At 43.7% G+C, this 19,828-nt stretch overlaps 1 protein-coding gene across 15 annotated transcripts in view; it reads right to left on the bottom strand.

Moving 5' to 3' along the window:
* The window catches only part of BMPR1B (bone morphogenetic protein receptor type 1B), an 899,743-nt gene that overhangs the window by 490,125 nt on the left and 389,790 nt on the right, over positions 1–19,828 (bottom strand). For all 15 annotated transcript variants that reach the window (XM_069743592.1, XM_069743591.1, XM_069743595.1 and 12 more), the window contains one exon: positions 6,175–6,252. The gene's annotated coding sequence lies outside the window, so the exon portion shown is untranslated. The remainder of the gene's footprint in view (positions 1–6,174; positions 6,253–19,828) is intronic.

Below are 19,828 nucleotides of genomic sequence, written 5' to 3'. Positions count from 1 at the left end.
AGTTCAATGTAAACCTACGGGAAACAAAAATCGCTGTACACATGCTGCGGAAAAACTGCACGGAAACGCAGTGGTTTACATTCCGCAGCATGTCACTTCTTTGTGCGGATTCCGCAGCGGTTTTACAACTGCTCCAATAGAAAATCGCAATTGTAAAACCGCAGTGAAATGCGCAGAAAAAAAACGCGGTAAATCTGCCATAAATCCGCAGCGGCAGCGGTTTAGCACTGCGGATTTATCAAATCCGCAGCGGAAAAATCCGCAGAGGACCAGAATACGTGTGCACATACCGAAACCCTAACCCTAGCCCTAACCCTACCCCTAACCCTAGCCCTAACCCTACCCCTAACCCTACCCCTAGCCCTACCCCTAACCCTACCCCTAACCCTACCCCTAACCCTAACCCTACCCCTAACCCTATTCTAACATTAGTGGAAAACAATTTTTTTATTTTTTTATTGTCCCTACCTATGGGGGTGACAAAGGGGGGGGTCATTTATTATTTTTTTTATTTTGATCACTGAGATATAATCTATCTCAGTGATCAAAATGCACTTTGGAACGAATCTGCCGGCCGGCAGATTCGGCGGGCGCACTGCGTATGCGCCCGCCATTTTGGAAGATGGCGGCGCCCAGGGAGAAGAAGGAGGGGACCCCGGCAGGATCGGTAAGTATGATGGGGTGGGGGGGGACCACGGGGGGGGGGATCAGAGCACGGGGGGGAATCGGAGCGCGGCAGGCGTGGAACGGAGCACGGGGGGCGTGGAACGGAGCACGGGGGGCTGGAACGGAGCACAGGGGGGCTGGAACGGAGCACGGGGGGGTGGATCGGAGTGCAGGGGGGGGTGATTGGAGCACGGGGGGGGGTGATTGGAGCATGGGGGGAGCGGACAAGAGCACGGGGGGGAGCGGAGCACTGGACGGAGGGGAGCCGGAGCAGTGTACCGGCCAGATCGGGGGGCTGGGGGGGCGATCGGAGGGGTGGGGTGGGGGCACATTAGTATTTCCAGCCATGGCCGATGATATTCCAGCATCGGCCATGGCTGGATTGTAATATTTCACCAGTTATAATAGGTGAAATATTACAAATCGCTCTGATTGGCAGTTTCACTTTCAACAGCCAATCAGAGCGATCGTAGCCACGAGGGGGTGAAGCCACCCCCCCTGGGCTAAACTACCACTCCCCCTGTCCCTGCAGATCGGGTGAAATGGGAGTTAACCCTTTCACCGGATCTGCAGGGACGCGATCTTTCCATGACGCCACATAGGCGTCATGGGTCGGATTGGCACCGACTTTCATGACGCCTACGTGGCGTCATGGGTCGGGAAGGGGTTAAACATGCACTAATGGCACTTTAGGTTGAAATTGTATAAGTGGTTTATGGGGGCTGCCATTGCTCTGACTTTTCAGTGCTATCCAAAGTTTCCCTTACTGTACATATTGTATTTGTTATGAATTTGTGTTTTTAAACATTGTTGAATAAAAACGTGTATTTTTACCTTTTCAATATGGGACTTGTACTCCATGGGTTTTTCTCCGGTCTTTCTTTCACATTATTTTTCGGACTGCTGTCAGATTTGATTCTGCTAGAGACTCAGATAACTCAAATGACGAGGGCTGCCTGTGCAGTTTGATTGCTGTGTTGTTGTTGTCCCATTTTTACAATAAATTGTAGGTGGTATAGATGAGTCAAATTATTTACAGAACTCTGCTCCAGCGGGCTCATCAGTTTTGTGTGGCCACCAGATGGGAGCAATGTGCACCGCTTTCTACTGGCTGGAGTCCTTGGCAATGTTTCTGATTAGTAGACCTTGCACTGTGTCACCCGTGCATCACGCCACGACAATGACATCTCGCCGAGCCTACAAATCAGATGAGGAAGGAGGCGGTTCACAGGGCTCCCATCCGGTGGCCACAGACTAGTGACGTGTTCGCTTGATCAGTGTCTTGTGAATGAATTCACTCATCTTTAGTAGGTGGTTAATGCAAATGTCCGAAATACAGTATGCCGATGTTTGGACTGGACTAATAGCAGAAGAAGGGCTTAAATAATAAACTAATATGGTGAATTAAAAAAAATTCTTAAAGAAATATTGTGCCCATGGTTGGAATTAGAGTTACATGTAATATCATGTGACATGAAACAAGTTTTCATTGGTCTAGAAACCATCATGTTTACGACCCAATCCCAAACTACCGATGTTTACTACCCCATTCCTGGGATTAATACCAGATGACAAAACATAACTATATGGTCAAATAAATGAAAGTACCACCAAATAGTATACAGATAATAAAACATGAAGTATATTGAGACAAATAAAAAGGGATAAAAACACGGTGCTAATGACAAAAAAGTGTGTACCTGCCAGATACACAGGTGACCAATGGTTACTGACACAAAATTACTTTAACCCTTTAGCCAATTTTGTACTCAATGACCAGTTTTGAGAACTTTGATCACCCAAGTGTTTTACTAAAGTTTATAACGCAGAGCCGTGAAAATGTAAAAAAAAAAAATTTCCACAAAAATGATCTTTCACCCCCATTTTTTTATTTTCCCAAGGATATCCGAAGAAATTGGATCTCAAAAGTTGTTGTGAAATTTGTCCTGAGTATCCTGATACCCCATGTGTGGGGGGAACCACTGTTTGGGCCCATGGCAGAGCTCGGAAGGGAAGGAGTGCCGTTTTGGAATGCAGACTTTGATGGAATGGTATGCGGGTGTCATGTTGCGTTTGCAGAGCCCCTGATGTGCCTAAACAGTAGAACCCCCCACAAGTGACCCCATTTTGGAAACTAGATCCCCGAAGAAATGAAAATAAAAAAAATCATTTTTTTCACAAAAATTAGATTTTAGCCCCCAATTTTTTATTTTCACAAGGGTATCAGGAGAAATTGGACTGCAAAAGTTGATGTCCAATTTGTCCTGAGTATGCAGATACCCCATATGTGGGCGTAAATCACTGTTTGGGCGCACGGCGGAGCTCAGAAGGGAAGGAGCACCGTTTGATTTTTTTCAACGCAGAATTGTCTGGAATTGAGATTGGATGCCATGTCGCGTTTGGAGAGCCCCTGATCTGCCTAAAAAGTGGAAACCCCCAATTCTTACTCCAACCCTAACCCCAACACATTCCTAACCCTAATCCCAACCCTAACCAGAAGACTAACTCCAACCCACCCCTAACGCTAATCCCAACCTTAAACATAACCCTAATCCTAATACCAACCCTACCCCCAACCCTAACCCCAACTGTAACCATAATCCAAACCCTAAACCCAAACTTTAGCCCCAACCCTAACCCAAACTTTAGCCCCAACCCTAATCCAAACTTTAGCCCCAACCCTAACTTTAGCCCCAACTCTACCCTAATGGGAAAATGGAAAAAAATACATTTTTTTATTTTATTATTTTTCCCTAACTAAGGGGTTAATAATGGGGGGTGCGATTTACTATATTTTTATTTTGATCACTGTGATATACCCTATGAGAGTGATCAAAATGACCCAATAGGAAAAATCTATTGCTTCCGGGTGCCGGCCAGCAGATCTCGGTGGGTGCACTGCGCATGCGCCCACCATTTTCTTACTGGAAGAAGACACTGGCGGCCGTGGGGGAAATCAGGAGGATCCAAGGACACCGGGAGGTAACGGAGGAAGGATCAGGAACCCTATTTCTCTCTCCTCTGATGTGCGATCACATCAGAGGAGAGAGAAATTAAATGGCAATTCAGGCCGCCAGGCCTCGACCAATCAGCAACTGGCACAGCGACGATGATGTCATAAAGGACGTAGACATCTCACGTTTCTGATTCAGCGACGGGCACAGTATCGACGTAGATGTCATAATGGTTGCCATGGCGATAATGATGTCATAAAGGTTGCCTCGACCAATCAGCGACGGGCACAGTGTGCCGCGAATTCTGGAATCATCATTGTCCATATACTACGGGGACATGCATATTCTAGAAAACCCGATGCGTTAGAATCGGGCCACAATCTAGTTATATATATATATATATATATATATATATATATATGTGTGTGTGAGTGTTAAACACATGTTAACCTCGTTGCTTTGCTCAGTGTGTTATCTCTTTCCAATCCTGGGATGTCGGGGGAAGCTTTGATTCCCCAGTATATTGCCTACAAAAGTCTGCAATGTGAAGTTCATGAGCATGCAGGGGGGACATCATATGACTAATCTTCTTAGGGCATCAAAGTTCTTTTCTCAACCCTCAAGGCAATACCCATAGCCATAACAGGTGATGTACCTGTCTCATGAGAAAGCTATCCAGGAAGTAATACTAATGTCCCAGCAAAGATTTACTGATAGAAAATATATAAGAGAGAACACTGGGACAATTGTGGTACAATACCTGACCTATCTCAAAAACACACACCATGCACAACTCCATAATAAAATAGTAATTTTATTAAATATAGCTCCACAAATAGTTATATAAGACATGATATAGAAAAGTTAAATACCACATTGGTTACCTATTGTTGCCTAAATCAAATGTATAAACCATGGAATATATGATTACACACCAGTAACAAGCACAAGCAAAACATAAGACGTGATGCAGAGAGCATGATGGGCTGGTATATTATAGTTATTTATATTTGCACTTGCCGCTTTGCTGTTTAGTAGTGATGAGCGAATATACTCGTTACTCGAGATTTCTCGAGCACGCTTGGGGGTCCTCCCAGTATTTTTTAGTGCTCGGAGATTTAGTTTTTCTTGCCGCTGCTGAATGATTTACATCTGTTAACCAGCATAAGTGCATGTGTGGGTTGCCTGGTTGCTAGGGAATCCCCACATGTACTTACGCTGGCTAACAGATGTAAATCATTCAGCTACGGCAAGAAAAACAATCTCCGAGCACTAAAAAATACTCGGAGTACCCCCGAGCATGCTCGAGAAATCTTGAGTAACGAGTATATTCGCTCATCACTACTGTTTAGCACTTTGTTGGTCCTATGTTCTATGAATTATGCATTTGGCCACCTTTTTAGACCGTTATTTGTGGCCAATGTAGTACTTTAAGATTTCTGTATCATATGTATTGTGTTGCATATAATTTGACCCTGATTTTCTAATTTTTCTCTGTGAGTTTTCTCACCTTTATATGTGTTTGTTTTATACAATTTTTTATGTAGCTTTTTTACTATTTTATCATGATGCAGTATATGGCATGTGTTTTTTGTGTGAAACATTGAAGAAATTGCTCACACGAATTCAGTGCGAATTTATGCAATTAGCTTACATGTCAAGGTGTGATGTATTTTAGAAATCTAATTCCGAATATTTCCAATTCAAGTTGCACATATTATACAAGAATTTTGATTGTAGATGAAAGGATCAAGCAAAATTCAAATTCAATTGTTCACATGGATTTTCCTGGGAAATTCAATTTGCAAAGAACTTATTCTTTGCAAAGTCAATGCTCCTTATTAAGACCCCCAGAGCAAAATCAATATAATTTGTTAAAAAAAAAATCCTCTTATACTCACCTCACCGCTCACCTCTCCAGCCCCTCTGCAGCTCACTGTCACCTGTCTAGTACCCACCATATCTTCTGATCAGCATTGCCTGGGCTGAAATTCCCAGGAGCATTCTACGCAAGCGCATTGAAAATCATGCAGTCACAGTTTGTGCCGTGACCTTATGCATAACTGTCCTGGGCCTCTCACGCTAGGTCTGGGACTTCTGGCTCTCAAAACGAGCTGCGGTGATCACAAGATGTGGCAAGGACCGGATAGGCAGTGGTGAAAAGCGGAGGAGCTGGAGAGGTGCGCAATAAGGTGAGTATAAAAATAATTAAATTATTTTTTTCTTTTTTGACCTTTTGATGGCCCTTTATGGTTCAGAAAAATGTCGGACGCCATTATAATTAAATCTACGCTGAAGCAAAATATAAAAATCAACTAAAACCAAGTCACAGTCCTCTATTCTGCACCTACTCCTATTAAGGCCACATTATTGGTCAAGCAGACAGATTGCCTCTAAAATCGTTATTTTAGCGTGAAAACATCACAATTGCCAGAACGCACATTGCAAATGTTTTGCAGAAAAGTTTAGTGTAGTTGCCATAGTTTGTCCTAAACTAAAAGGAAGAAAACGTTTCAGGTAGGATTCGATGTATAAAAATAATTAAATCACTTACCTGCCACACAGAATTTAGTGCTTCCCTTCTGTTTATTCTTACTGGCTGGTCTAAGTTCACTCTCTATTTCTGAAAGTCCTATGTTAAAACAAAAAAGAGAATTATATTTAAATTGCTGTACCTCAACAGTTTTTATTATGCAACTCTTCATTCAACACACTAATTTTTTCACAATACCTAGACTCCCTTATCCCCTTCTCCTTCATTTTCTGTTTTTTCGTTTTCATTTTTTCCTCCCCTTCTTCCAAGAGCCATAACTTTTTTTATATTTCCATCCTAAAAGCCATATGATGGCTTGGTTTCTGCGAGACGAGTTGGACTTTTGCATGGCACCATTGATTTTACCATATAGAGTACTGGAAAACAGGAAAGAATTGCAAAAAAAACTGCTATTCCACAAGTTTTTTTTTTTTCACTATATGGTAAAATTGACCTGGCAAAAGGATTCTCCAGGTCAGCACAACTAGACTAGACAGATACCAAACATGTGTAGTTTATTTTTTAAGTGGTGAAAACAAATTAATTTCAGTTAGCCATTAAAAGGTATCAACCACTGAGGACTCTCAATTTTAAATATATTTTGAAAACGAATTCAGAAATTTGTTTGAAAAAAAAAAAGTTTTTGCTTTTGTTGAATTTTTCCAAGACCCGTAAAGTTTTCGTATTTCCGTGATCTGGGGCTGGGTGAGGGCTTTTATGAATGCAGCGATACCAAAATATGTGTATTTTGTAAACAATTGTTTTATTTTCAATGGGGTACAAAAGGGGTGATCCGAACTTTTGTGTCTTTAGATTTTTTTCTTTTTCTTTTTAAAAATGTTTTCCCACTTCTTACCTTATTTAATAGTTCAATTAGGAGACATGAAGCTGCGATTATCCGATCGCCTGTGCTACACGTAGAAGGGCTTTAGCACTGCTATGAATAGAGATAATCACGATCTCTTATGAATTCTGGCCATGAGATGACATTCACAGGATTATCTTAATGACAGACACGGAGGTCTTTAGCAGACCCTTGGCTGCCATGACAACCCATTGATGTCCTGCGATCACATCTCATTGATCACAGAGACTGACAGAGGTATTTAATAGGTTAACAGTTAAGAACGGCGCACCACTCTGTTAAAGGCACATGACAGCTGAATAATTTCAGTCGTCATGTGGGAGGAAAAATGAGGGCTCAGCGTCAAAGTCAGGGACACTACATATGACGTATATATATGTCATATCGTGAAGGGGTTAAAGGAGAAATGGTGTCATACTGTGGTTTCAAGTGCCCTTCAGCTCTGCCTTAGCTAAGAATGAGCCATGACACAGTCTCCATTAAAAACAATAGAGGCATTTATTACGGTTGCGCCTCACTGCTTCTAATAAACAAGAATCATCATTAAGCTAAGTAGGTGGAAATTACAATGCCTCTTGGAAACAAAAACAAATATATTTTCCTTAAGTTTTCTTCATTGTGCAAAAATAAAAAAAAACATTAAAAATTGGAAACCCCGTAGTCATTATAACCAAAAGAATAAAGTGATTATGTGATATTTGCCAGACAGCAGACACCATAAAGTATGGCAGCCAAAAATCAATAACAACAGTTATTTTCTATATTCCACCGGAAAATACATAAACGTTATACAATAAGTTATATATTGTTATTGTACTTGAAATTGAGCCATTTAAAAATACTACATTTCTTGTAATATATAAGTCCTTACAAACCTAAGATAAGTAAAAATGAATGTCTCTCCTATTGCATACCATCTCTGGCTTGTCAAGGTAAGGAGGCTTATTCGCCATGCAACGCTCCTCTGGAGAGGAACGTTGCATGGCGAATAAGCCTCCTTACCTTGACAAGCCAGAGATGGTATGTCACTCTCCACAAGGAGAAATGATACCCCTTAGACCCCAGTCCAGAGCCTGTCACCTAGCCAAATCAGTTCTCATGCTTCGCACTGACGAGGGCCAACAGCCCGAAACACCGTGTCTGCGAATTGAGATACTGATTTGGCTTTAATCCTAAGTCATATTGCACGACTTGTTAAAGAGTTGATTGTGACTTGTAGGATCGCTACTTCCAATAGGTGGCGCTATAGAGTTTAAGTCCTCTTTTTCTCAGAAGAGGCAATTTGCATATCTCCTATTGCAGGGGTTAACAAAAAAGCAAAAAAAGAAAGTTAAGAACGTATGCCTATTCTAATGTATAATGTATAATGTTCTTCTGTCAACTCCACTGTCATGTCAACTATGTAATTCTTTTATGATTTAAGTTGTGCTGCTGTGATACTATAATTTCCCACGGGATCAATAAAGTGTATTGTATCGTATCGTAAAACATCTTTACTTGATATTAAGTTGCCTTATAAAACAGTATATAATATTGTATGCAAATTGCCTCTTCAGAGAAAAAGAGGACTTGAACTCTATAGCCCCACCTCTTAGATGTGGCGATCCTACAAGTCACAATCAACCCTTTAACGAGTTGTGCAATATGACTTAGGATAAAAGCCAAACAGTATCTCAATTTGCAGACACGGTGTTTTGGGCAGTTGGCTGTTGTCCAGAGCCTCTCATCTAGCCAAATTAGTTTTTATGCTTCGCACTGACGAGGGCCAACAGCCTGAAACACCGTGTCTGCGAATTGAGATACTGATTTGGCTTTTATCCTAAGTCCTATTGCTCGACTCGTTAAAGGGTTGATTGTGACTTGTAGGATCGCTGCTTCCAACAGGTGGGGCTATAGAGTTCAAGTCCTCTTTTTCTCTGAAGAGGCAATTTGCATATTACATTTCCCAGAGGAGCATTGCATGGCGAATAAGCCTCCTTACCCTGACAAGCCAGAGCTGGTATGTCACTTTCCTCAAGGAGAAACCTTACCCCTATAATATTGTAGCCATTATGAGATTATCATATGTATTGGGTAGGAATCCGAGCAGGGCTCTATTCTATCACATCCCTAAGTTGCATAAGAGTATAACTCGTCCTCCGGGTAAACCTATAATATCAGGCATCAACAGCCTAACGTCTAACTTGTCCCGTTATGTAGATACACATTTACAAAAATGCATGACATTGATACCATCGTATTTAAAGGATACGGGCCACACCTTACAAGTCCTGGATACCATCAAGTGGGAAAAGGGCTTTATATTAGGCACACTGGATATTAGGTCATTATACACGGTTATCGATCAGGATAAAGGATGCCAAGCGGCCGAATACTTTATCACTACCCTTGGCATATATACGGATGATCAGACTAGCTTTATTGTGGACTGTATTAAATTTATTTTACAGCACAATTATTTCATTTATGAAGGCCAATACTTCCTCCAAACATGGGGTACCACCATGGGCACGCGTTTTGCCCCAAGTTATGCAAACATGTATGTTGCCAAATGGGAGGACTCCCACATATACAATGGGGGCAATTTACACCCTGGTCTGGTCATGTGGCGTCGTTTTATTGACGACATTTTGTTTGTATGGGACGGTTCCCAAGATGAGTTGAGTACATTCCTCTCAGGACTTAATAACAATTCTTATGGCCTGGAATTTACATCTCATACAAGCCCCGTTGAGGTCAACTTTTTGGATCTCACTATATACGTTGATGCTAATCAATTGCGCACCAAATGCCACTGGAAGGTGGTTGATTCTAATAGTTTTATACATCTTACCAGCTGCCATCTTCCGGTTTGGCTTACCAACATACCAAAAGGACAATTCACCAGGATTAGGCGCAATTGCTCAACAATTGAGTACTATAACAGGGAAGCCAATTTCCTTACTGAAAAATTCTTGGAGAAAGGGTATCCTAGGCCTTTGCTGGATAAAACGCAGAATGATCTAGCCAAAACGGATAGGAATACTCTTTTTAAACAAACAGCCATGAAGCACCCTACAACTAACAACCTGTCCAAACAGGTCTACACTTTGCCATTTGTGACACAATTCCATGCGGGATATAATAAATTTGCTCGCATCATCCATAAACATTGGCCCATCTTCCAGAAAGATAAAGTGGTAGGCGAGCTTCTTCCTGCCCATCCAAGGTTTGTATATAGAAAAGCTCAAACAATAGGCAACCTCATAGCCCCCACTTCATTAAATAACATAAAGAACTCTCAGATATCTAACCCCTCCAAGGTGGGCTTTTTACTGTGTAAAGGTTGTTTTGGATGCTTACACACTTCTTTTAAGAAAATTCGCCAGATTACATTTTTCAACTCAGATGGTACACAGGAGTTTTACATCAAAGAAAGTATATCGTGTTCTTCTAAAGGGGTTATTTATCTTATCCAGTGTCCTTGTAATAAGTTATATGTAGGCCGTACCAAACGGCGTATAATAGAACGGATTAAGGAGCACTTTAGAAACATACAAAAAGGATTTTTAGGGCACCCCCTATCACATCATTTCAAGGACAAATATCATCAGTCCTTGAGGGGCGTCCATTTTTGTGGTATACAAATTGTTTCCCAAGACCTAAGAGGGGGTGATTACCTCAAGAAAATGTCCAGGGTGGAGTCCCAATGGATTTTCACCCTGAACAGTCTAGCCCCAGAGGGCCTTAATCATGAACTGGAGTTACACGCTTTTTAATTTTTTAATATATAACTGGAACGAATAGTGTTTCTTGAAAATGCAACTAATCATATTTTTAGTAGCAGTCAATATGGTCGGCTGACTAATGAGCGCATTCACATTTAGTACTAATACATGAGCTCATTTAAATTTTATACAGTATTTATTAATTTTAAACATTTTTTCCTAATTAAATAATATTATTTGTTGCGTCTGGAGGAGAGAAGGTTTTTCCACCAACATAGAAGAGGATTCTTTACTGTTAGGGCAGTGAGAATCTGGAATTCCTTGCCTGAGGAGGTGGTGATGGCGAACTCAGTCGAGGGGTTCAAGAGAGGACTGGATGTCTTCCTGGAGCAGAACAATATTGTATCATACAATTATTAGGTTCTGTAGAAGGACGTAAATCTGGGGATTTATTATGATGGAATATAGGCTGAACTGGATGGACAAATGTCTTTTTTCGGCCTTACTAACTATGTAACTATATATGTAACTATGTTCTCCCCCTTTTTTCTGTTTTTTGTCCCTTATTTATATACTCTTGTATGGGTAATATTTTAAAGAAATTGTTTTAGCAACTATTACATTTTTTAACAATGCACTCTGTACTCAAATACTAATTTTAATTATTAATATTAATAAAGTAGTTGTATTTTAATATTTCACAACAGCATAGTAACAATTCTACTGTGTAACAGCATTGATACATTTTTGCAGTATTCTCATACGGTTTTAGGGTGCGTCCATACATATTTCACTGTTTTATGGTAGCAATATAGCATAAATATACTGGGGGATATTGACAGCATATAATCAGTCAGACTGCATGCTAATCAGTACCCAAATCATTATTCTGGGCCATAATAAGCTTGGGATGCACGCTTTATATGTTACATATGATTCGGTAAATATCAGCGCATCAGGCTAATTAACATGTGGTTACAGACTCTCTAAGTCACAGACTAAAGGGGGTTAACAGGGCAAACACCTTGGACGGCTATATAAGGCAGTTGGCAGGGAAGTGGCGGTAACCCTGACGAAGAGGGACGGAGTCTCTCGAAACGCGTTGGTTTGCTTTTTTTCCCTAACAAGGCTCCGTAGCCTCGTGACGTCACGCGCTGTAGAGCACCGTCGGCCATTTTTTTCAGCCGTGCATCCAGGAATGCCACCGGCCGGGGCGCTCTGGCTCTGCGCGTTTTCCAGTTACCTTCAGCCGCCCTGGGAAACCCGAAACCCCCTCCAACAACATCCGCAGGCCTCCATACCTACGGCCAAACTGTCCGCAGCTCAGGTTGAAAGTAAGTGGGTAGTGCTACGGCACTCACTACCGCCGTTACTCTCTTATGGTCATTTCTAGCTGTATATGGGCATACCGTAGGTTGTAGCTTTTAGGCAATTACAGCCATGTCTAGTTGATTGTTTATGTATTAGCGCGATACCTCACTTGCTAGTATCATATGTACTGGACCGGCAACAGGTCTTTTACTTCTAATATCCAGGTTGACGCTGGGTTTTGCAATCCCATTAATCTTCAGACATTGTTAAATATTGGCAATTTGCATTATTGGGGCAGCCAAAGGAAAAATCCTAATCTGGGACACCATAATAGCTTGGAGGGCTTCTAGAAAAGTTTGTAAACTGAATCTCCATGAAACTATCCTGAGCCATTCATAGGAATCACAGACTTTTTAGAGGGTAGACCTAGAATTCCAGATGATCAGGCATGGGATGGATAAGGAAATGTGTCTTGTAAGTTATCCAGTAGCTAGACCACCCTTTCATTTAGTGATGCGGTTGTTAAATTCCCTCCTTTAGCGGGATATGAATTTGTGTACCTCCACATTAAAAATCGTACACAAGTTGTTATGGCCCCAATTACTGAAGAGTCGAAAATGCTCTAAGACAAAATCTCAGTAGAAGTACAAACAACGTCATTCTCATTAAGTTCTATTTATAAAGTAAGTAAAACAGAAATCAAATGGTCTGATATATCCCCAGGTCCAGATCTAGGCAAATGGTTTTTTCAATCACTCACTATCCGCACAAGATATACTGTATTTGACACTATGATTACAATTAATACAATACTCCCATATGATAATTACAAATCCATGGTCTTTCATAGAGCTTATGTCATGCCAGGGAGATAGACCAAGATGAATCCCTCACATATTTATCCTATTCTAAATGTCAGACCCAGCATGGAGAGATCTGTAATTGTTTATTGGAGTGTTCACATATCCAGGAGTTGTGGAGAACAGTTACTCAGTTTCTTGGAGATACTATTAACCCCTTCAAGACCCAGCCTATTTTGACCTTAAAGACCTTGCCATTTTTTGCAATTCTGACCAGTGTCCCTTTATGAGGGAATAACTCGGGAACGCTTCAACGGATCCTAGCGATTCTGAGATTGTTTTCTCGTGACATATTGGGCTTCATGTTAGTGGTAAATTTAGGTCGATAATTTTTGCGTTTATGTGTGAAAAGATTGGAAATTTGGCGAAAATTTTGAAAATTTCGCAATTTTCAAATTTTGAATTTTTATTCTGATAAACCAGAGAGATATGTGACACAAAATAGTTAATAAATAACATTTCCCACATGTCTACTTTACATCAGCACAATTTTGGAAAAAAAAAAATTTTTTTCTAGGAAGTTATAAGGGTTAAAAGTTGATCAGCGATTTCTCATTTTTACAATAAAATTTACAAAACCATTTTTTTTAAGGACCACCTCACATTTGAAGCCAGTTTGAGGGGTCTATATGGCTGAATATACCCAAAAGTGACACCATTCTAAAAACTGCACCCCTCAAGGTGCTCAAAACCACATTCACGAAGTTTATTAACCCTTCAGGTGTTTCACAGCAGCAGAAGCAACATAGAAGGAAAAAATGAACATTTCACTTTTTAGTCACAAAAATGATCTTTTAGCAACATTTTTTTTATTTTCCCAAGGGTAAAAGGAGAAACTGGACCACAAAACTTGTTGTCCAATTTGTCCTGAGTACGCTGATACCCCATATATGGGGGGGAACCACTGTTTGGGCGCATGGCAGGGCTCGGAAGGGAAGGAGAGCTATTTGACTTTTTGAATGACAAAATTAGCTCCAATCTTTAGTGGACACCATGTCGCGTCTGGAGAGCCTCTGTGTGCCTAAACATTGGAGCACCCCCACAAGTGACCCCATTTTGGAAACTAGACACCCCAAGGAACTTATCTAGATGCATAGTGAGCATTTTGTACCCCCAGGTGCTTCACAAATTGATCCGTAAAAATGAAAAAGTACTTTTTTTTCACAAAAATTTTCTTTTAGCCTCAATTTTTTTCATTTTCACATGGGCAACAGGAGAAAGTGGATCCTAAAATGTGTTGAGCAATTTCTCCTGAGTACACTGATACCTCATATGTGGGGGTAAACCACTGTTTGGGCGCACGGCAGAGCTCAGAAGGGAAGAAGCACCATTTGACTTTTTGAATGAAAAATTAGCTCCAATCTTTAGTGGACACCATGTCGCGTTTGGAGAGCCTCTGTGTGCCTAAACATTGGAGCACCCCCACAAGTGACCCCATTTTGGAAACTAGACCCCCCAAGGAACTTATCTAGATGCATAGTGAGCATTTTGTACCCCCAGGTGCTTCACAAATTGATCCGTAAAAATGAAAAAGTACTTTTTTTTCACAACAATTTTCTTTTAGCCTCAATTCTTTTCATTTTCACATGGGCAACAGGATAAAGTGGATCCTAAAATGTGTTGAGCAATTTCTCCTGAGTACACTGATACCTCATATGTGGGGGTAAACCACTGTTTGGGCGCACGGCAGAGCTCAGAAGGGAAGGAGCACCATTTGACTTTTTGAATGAAAAATTAGCTCCAATCTTTAGTGTACACCATGTCGCGTTTGGAGAGCCTCTGTGTGCCTAAACATTGGAGCACCCCCACAAGTGACCCCATTTTGGAAACTAGACCCCCCAAGGAACTTATTTAGATGCATAGTGAGCATTTTGTACCCCCAGGTGCTTCACAAATTGATCCGTAAAAATGAAAAAGTACTTTTTTTTCACAAAAATTTTCTTTTAGCCTCAATTTTTTTCATTTTCACATGGGCAACAGGATAAAGTGGATCCTAAAATGTGTTGAGCAATTTCTCCTGAGTACACTGATACCTCATATGTGGGGGTAAACCACTGTTTGGGCGCACGGCAGAGCTCAGAAGGGAAGGAGCACCATTTGACTTTTTGAATGAAAAATTAGCTCCAATCTTTAGTGTACACCATGTCGCGTTTGGAGAGCCTCTGTGTGCCTAAACATTGGAGCACCCCCACAAGTGACCCCATTTTGGAAACTAGACCCCCCAAGGAACTTATTTAGATGCATAGTGAGCATTTTGTACCCCCAGGTGCTTCACAAATTGATCCGTAAAAATGAAAAAGTACTTTTTTTTCACAAAAATTTTCTTTTAGCCTCAATTTTTTTCATTTTCACATGGGCAACAGGATAAAGTGGATCCTAAAATGTGTTGAGCAATTTCTCCTGAGTACACTGATACCTCATATGTGGGGGTAAACCACTGTTTGGGCGCACGGCAGAGCTCAGAAGGGAAGGAGCACCATTTGACTTTTTGAATGAAAAATTAGCTCCAATCTTTAGTGTACACCATGTCGCGTTTGGAGAGCCTCTGTGTGCCTAAACATTGGAGCACCCCCACAAGTGACCCCATTTTGGAAACTAGACCCCCCAAGGAACTTATCTAGATGCATAGTGAGCATTTTGTACCCCCAGGTGCTTCACAAATTGATCCGTAAAAATGAAAAAGTACTTTTTTTTCACAAAAATTTTCTTTTAGCCTCAATTTTTTTCATTTTCACATGGGCAACAGGATAAAGTGGATCCTAAAATGTGTTGAGCAATTTCTCCTGAGTACACTGATACCTCATATGTGGGGGTAAACCACTGTTTGGGCGCACAGCAGAGCTCAGAAGGGAAGGAGCGCCATTTGACTTTTTGACATACATAGTGTACATCAGGTTGGTGTGTGTGTGTTGTAGTGTACGTCAGGTTGGTGTGTGTGGTGTATACTGCACCACACACACCAACCTGATGTACACCACACCACACCACACACCAACCTGACATACACTACAACACACACACCAACCTGACGTAGGGTCAGGTTGGCGAGTGTGGAGTAGTGTACATCAGGGTGGTGTGTAGTGTACGTCAGGTTGGTGTGTGTGTGTTGGATACTACACCACACGCACCAACCTGACGTACACTACACCACGCACTAACCTGACATACATTACAACACACACACCAACCTGACGTAGGGTTAGGTTGGCGAGTGTGGAGTAGTGTACATCAGGTTGGTGTGTAGTGTACGTCGTGTACATCAGGATGTGTAGTGTACGTCAGGTTGGTGTGTGTGTGGTGTAGTATACACCACACACACACCAACCTGACGTACACCACAACACACAAACAACCGGACAAACACTACAACACACACACCAACCTGACGTAGGGTCAGGTTGGCACCACGCACTAACCTGACATACATTACAACACACACACCAACCTGACGTAGGGTTAGGTTGGCGAGTGTGGAGTAGTGTACATCAGGTTGGTGTGTAGTGTACGTCGTGTACATCAGGATGTGTAGTGTACGTCAGGTTGGTGTGTGTGTGGTGTAGTATACACCACACACACACCAACCTGACGTACACCACACCATACACCAACCGGACATACACTACAACACACACACCAACCTGACGTAGGGTCAGGTTGGCGAGTGTGGAGTAGTGTACATCAGCTTGGTGGGTAGTGTACATGTGGTGTAGTGTATGTCTGGTTGGTTGGTGTGTGTGTGGTGTATACTACACCACACACACCAACCTGACGTACACCACACCACACACCAACCTGACATACATTACAACACACACACCAACCTGACGTAGGGTCAGGTTGGCGAGTGTGGAGTAGTGCACATCAAGTTGGTGGGTACTGTACATGTGGTGTAGTGTACGTCCGGTTGGTGTGTGTGTGTGTGGTGTATATTACACCACACACCAACCTGACGTACACCACACCACACACCAACCTGACATACACTACACCACACATACCAACCTGACGTAGGGTCAGGTTGGTGTGTGTGGTGTAGTGTATGTCAGGTTGGTGTGTGGTGTAGTGTACGTCAGGTTGGTGTGTGTGGTGTATTGTGTATATCAGCCTGGTGTGGGTGAGTGCTGTAGTCGAATATCAGGATGTGGCTAGTCCACGGACGTGTGATGAATTCTGAAGCATTCATCCAAACACAGTCCAGGTTTGTCGGGACACGTTTCACATTGGAAACGAGTTTCCTTTCTTATCCCCCTTTTATAACATACCCGGCACCTTTTTCTTTTTTGCCCCTCACCGGGAAAATGTTGCCCTGGTACCATACGGGATCCTTGAGTTCCAGCAGTGCTGAGGCCCGCTCCTTCCTCGTCTCCAAACATCAGGGCCTTTATCACCGCCTCCTGGAACTGAAGGAAGGTGTTGTTGGTCTGGCCTGCACATCGTGATAGCACGTATGCGTTATACAGTGCCATTTGTACGATGTGCACAGCCAGTTTTTTATACCACACCTTTGTCTTCCGCATGGCACTATAGGGCTGGAGGACTTGATCAGAAAGATCAACTCCCCCCATGTGTTTGTTGTACCCCAGCGCACAGTCCGGTTTGTGGACCTGTGCTGTGGTACCTCGAACGGTGGTGGCCGTGGTGCCGGGACCATGGATTGTTGTCAAGAAAAAGACGTCCCTTTTGTCTTTGAACTTGACCACAAGCATGTTGCCACTACATTGGGCCCGGCTCTCACCCTTTGGGAGAACCTGCTCAATTAGTGACAAAGGGAGACCCCTCTGGTTTCTGCGCACGGTACCGCAAGCAACGGTAGCTCTGGCAGAGAGGGATTGAAAGAGTGGGACGCTTGTATAAAAGTTATCAACGTACAGATGGTAACCTTTATCAAGCAGTGGGTGGACCAAATCCCACACTATTTTCCCACTCACCCCCAGAGCAGGTGGACATTCTGGGGGCTGGATCCTGGTGTCCTTTCCTTGATAAACTCTAAAGCTGAGAGTGTACCCTGAGGTACTCTCGCAGATCTTATAGAGCTTAATCCCGTACCTCGCCCTTTTGCTGGGCAGGTACTGACGGAACTGAAGCCTCCCTTTGAAGTGGATGAGGGATTCATCCACACAAATTTCCCTTTGGGGAATGTACACTTCAGCAAACTTGTTGCTGAAGTGTTCGATGACCGGCCGAATTTTGAACAGTCTATCAAAATTCGGGTCATCGCGGGGAAGGATGTCCGTGTTGTCCCTAAAGTGGAGAAATTTATGAATCGCCTCAAAACGTTTGCGATTCATAACCATGCCAAATACTGGAGTTTGATATAAAATATCAGTACTCCAGTATTGGCGAAGTTCTGGTTTCTTCACAATTCCCATATGAAGGACCAGTCCCCAATATTTCAACATTTCTGCAGAGTTAACGGGACTCCAAGCAGAAAATGATGAAACTGGGTTTTGGGCAAAAAATTGCAGGGCATATAAGTTTGTTTGCTCCACCATGAGACTGACGATTGACTCCGAGAAATAGACTTTGAAAAAGTCTATTTCCCTGAGGTTGGCAGTCTCAAATTGGATTCCTGATTGGGGAATGAAATCAGGAATCCGTGGAGCAAAATTTTCAGGGACGGGGGTCCAGGTGGGGGTACTAGTGCTAGGTTGGGCGTGACTAGCACTAGGTTGGGGGTTACTCACACTTGGTTGTGGGTCTTCTCCCCCGGCCTCCGACTCTCCTCCCCTGGGCTCCGGCTCCCCTCCCCTGGGCTCCGGACGATTTCTCGACCTGCGACATCTTGGGGGTGGCGAGTCGGTGTCACTAGAGGAGGAAGAGTGGGAGGAATACAGAAAAGTGGGGTCCTCTCCCTCACTATCAGCTTCGGAGGCAATAAAAGAATATGCCTCCTCTGCCGAGTACAGCCTTTGTGACTGGGACGAGCGGGACATTGTGTGTGCGTGCGTGTAAAAAAACTAAGCTTTATTAGTGTGCGTGTGTGTATGTGTGAGTGTTTAGTGAAACTTTACTGCAGGAGGGGGCTTTCAGGCGTGGGGGGCTGAGGAGATGCAGGAGCCGGCAGCAGCAGTAAGGGGAGCGATCAGCAGGGCACGGGAGCGATCAGCAGGGCACGGGAGCGATCACGCGGGAGCGATCAGCAGGACGCAGGAGCGATCAGCAGGGCGCGGGAGCGATCAGCAGGGCACGGGAGCGATCACGCGGGAGCGATCAGCAGGGCGCGGGAGCGATAAGTGGGGCGCGGGGGAGCTGTCAGGCGAAGGGGCCTGAGGAGACGCAGGAGCCGGCAGCAGCAGCGCGGGGGGGGGGGGAGGGGAGGGGGGGTGATCACTGGGGCGGGTGATCACCGGCGGGGGGGGGGGGGCAGGAGGTGGCTGTCAGGTGCGGAGGAAATGTGGGGGCAGGGGAGATGTAGGAGCCTGCAGCAGGGAAGGGTGATCACTGGGCAGGGGGGTGATTTCCGGGGCGTGGGAGGGAGTGGCGGTTGGGAGGGGGGATCGGACAGCGGGGGGAGCGGGAGGCAGAGAGGGGGAGTACTGGAAGGCGGACAGGCGGCGATCAGCAGACCGGAAGGAGGACAGGCGACGATCAGCGGGGCACGGGGTAGCTGTCAGGCGAAGGGGCCTGAGGAGATTCAGGAGGCGGCAGCAGCAGTGGGGGGGGGGTGATCAGGGGGGCAGGGGGTGATCAGAGTGATCACTGGGGCGGGTGATCACGGGGGGGGGGGGCAGAAGGTGGATGTCAGGGGAGATGTAGGAGCCTGCAGCAAGGAAGGGTGATCACTGGACAGGGGGCTGATTTCTGGGGTGTGGGAGGGAGTGGAGGGGTTAACGGATGGCAGGGGGGGGATCGGACGGTTGGGGGAGCGGGAGGCAGAGGGGGGAGTACCAGAAGGCGGACAGGTGGCGATCAGTGGATGGGAAGGCGGACAG

This window comes from Ranitomeya imitator, chromosome 1 (genome assembly GCF_032444005.1).
Source record: "Ranitomeya imitator isolate aRanImi1 chromosome 1, aRanImi1.pri, whole genome shotgun sequence".
Classification (NCBI taxonomy): domain Eukaryota; kingdom Metazoa; phylum Chordata; class Amphibia; order Anura; family Dendrobatidae; genus Ranitomeya; species Ranitomeya imitator.
This window is presented reverse-complemented; position numbering and strand designations above follow the sequence as displayed.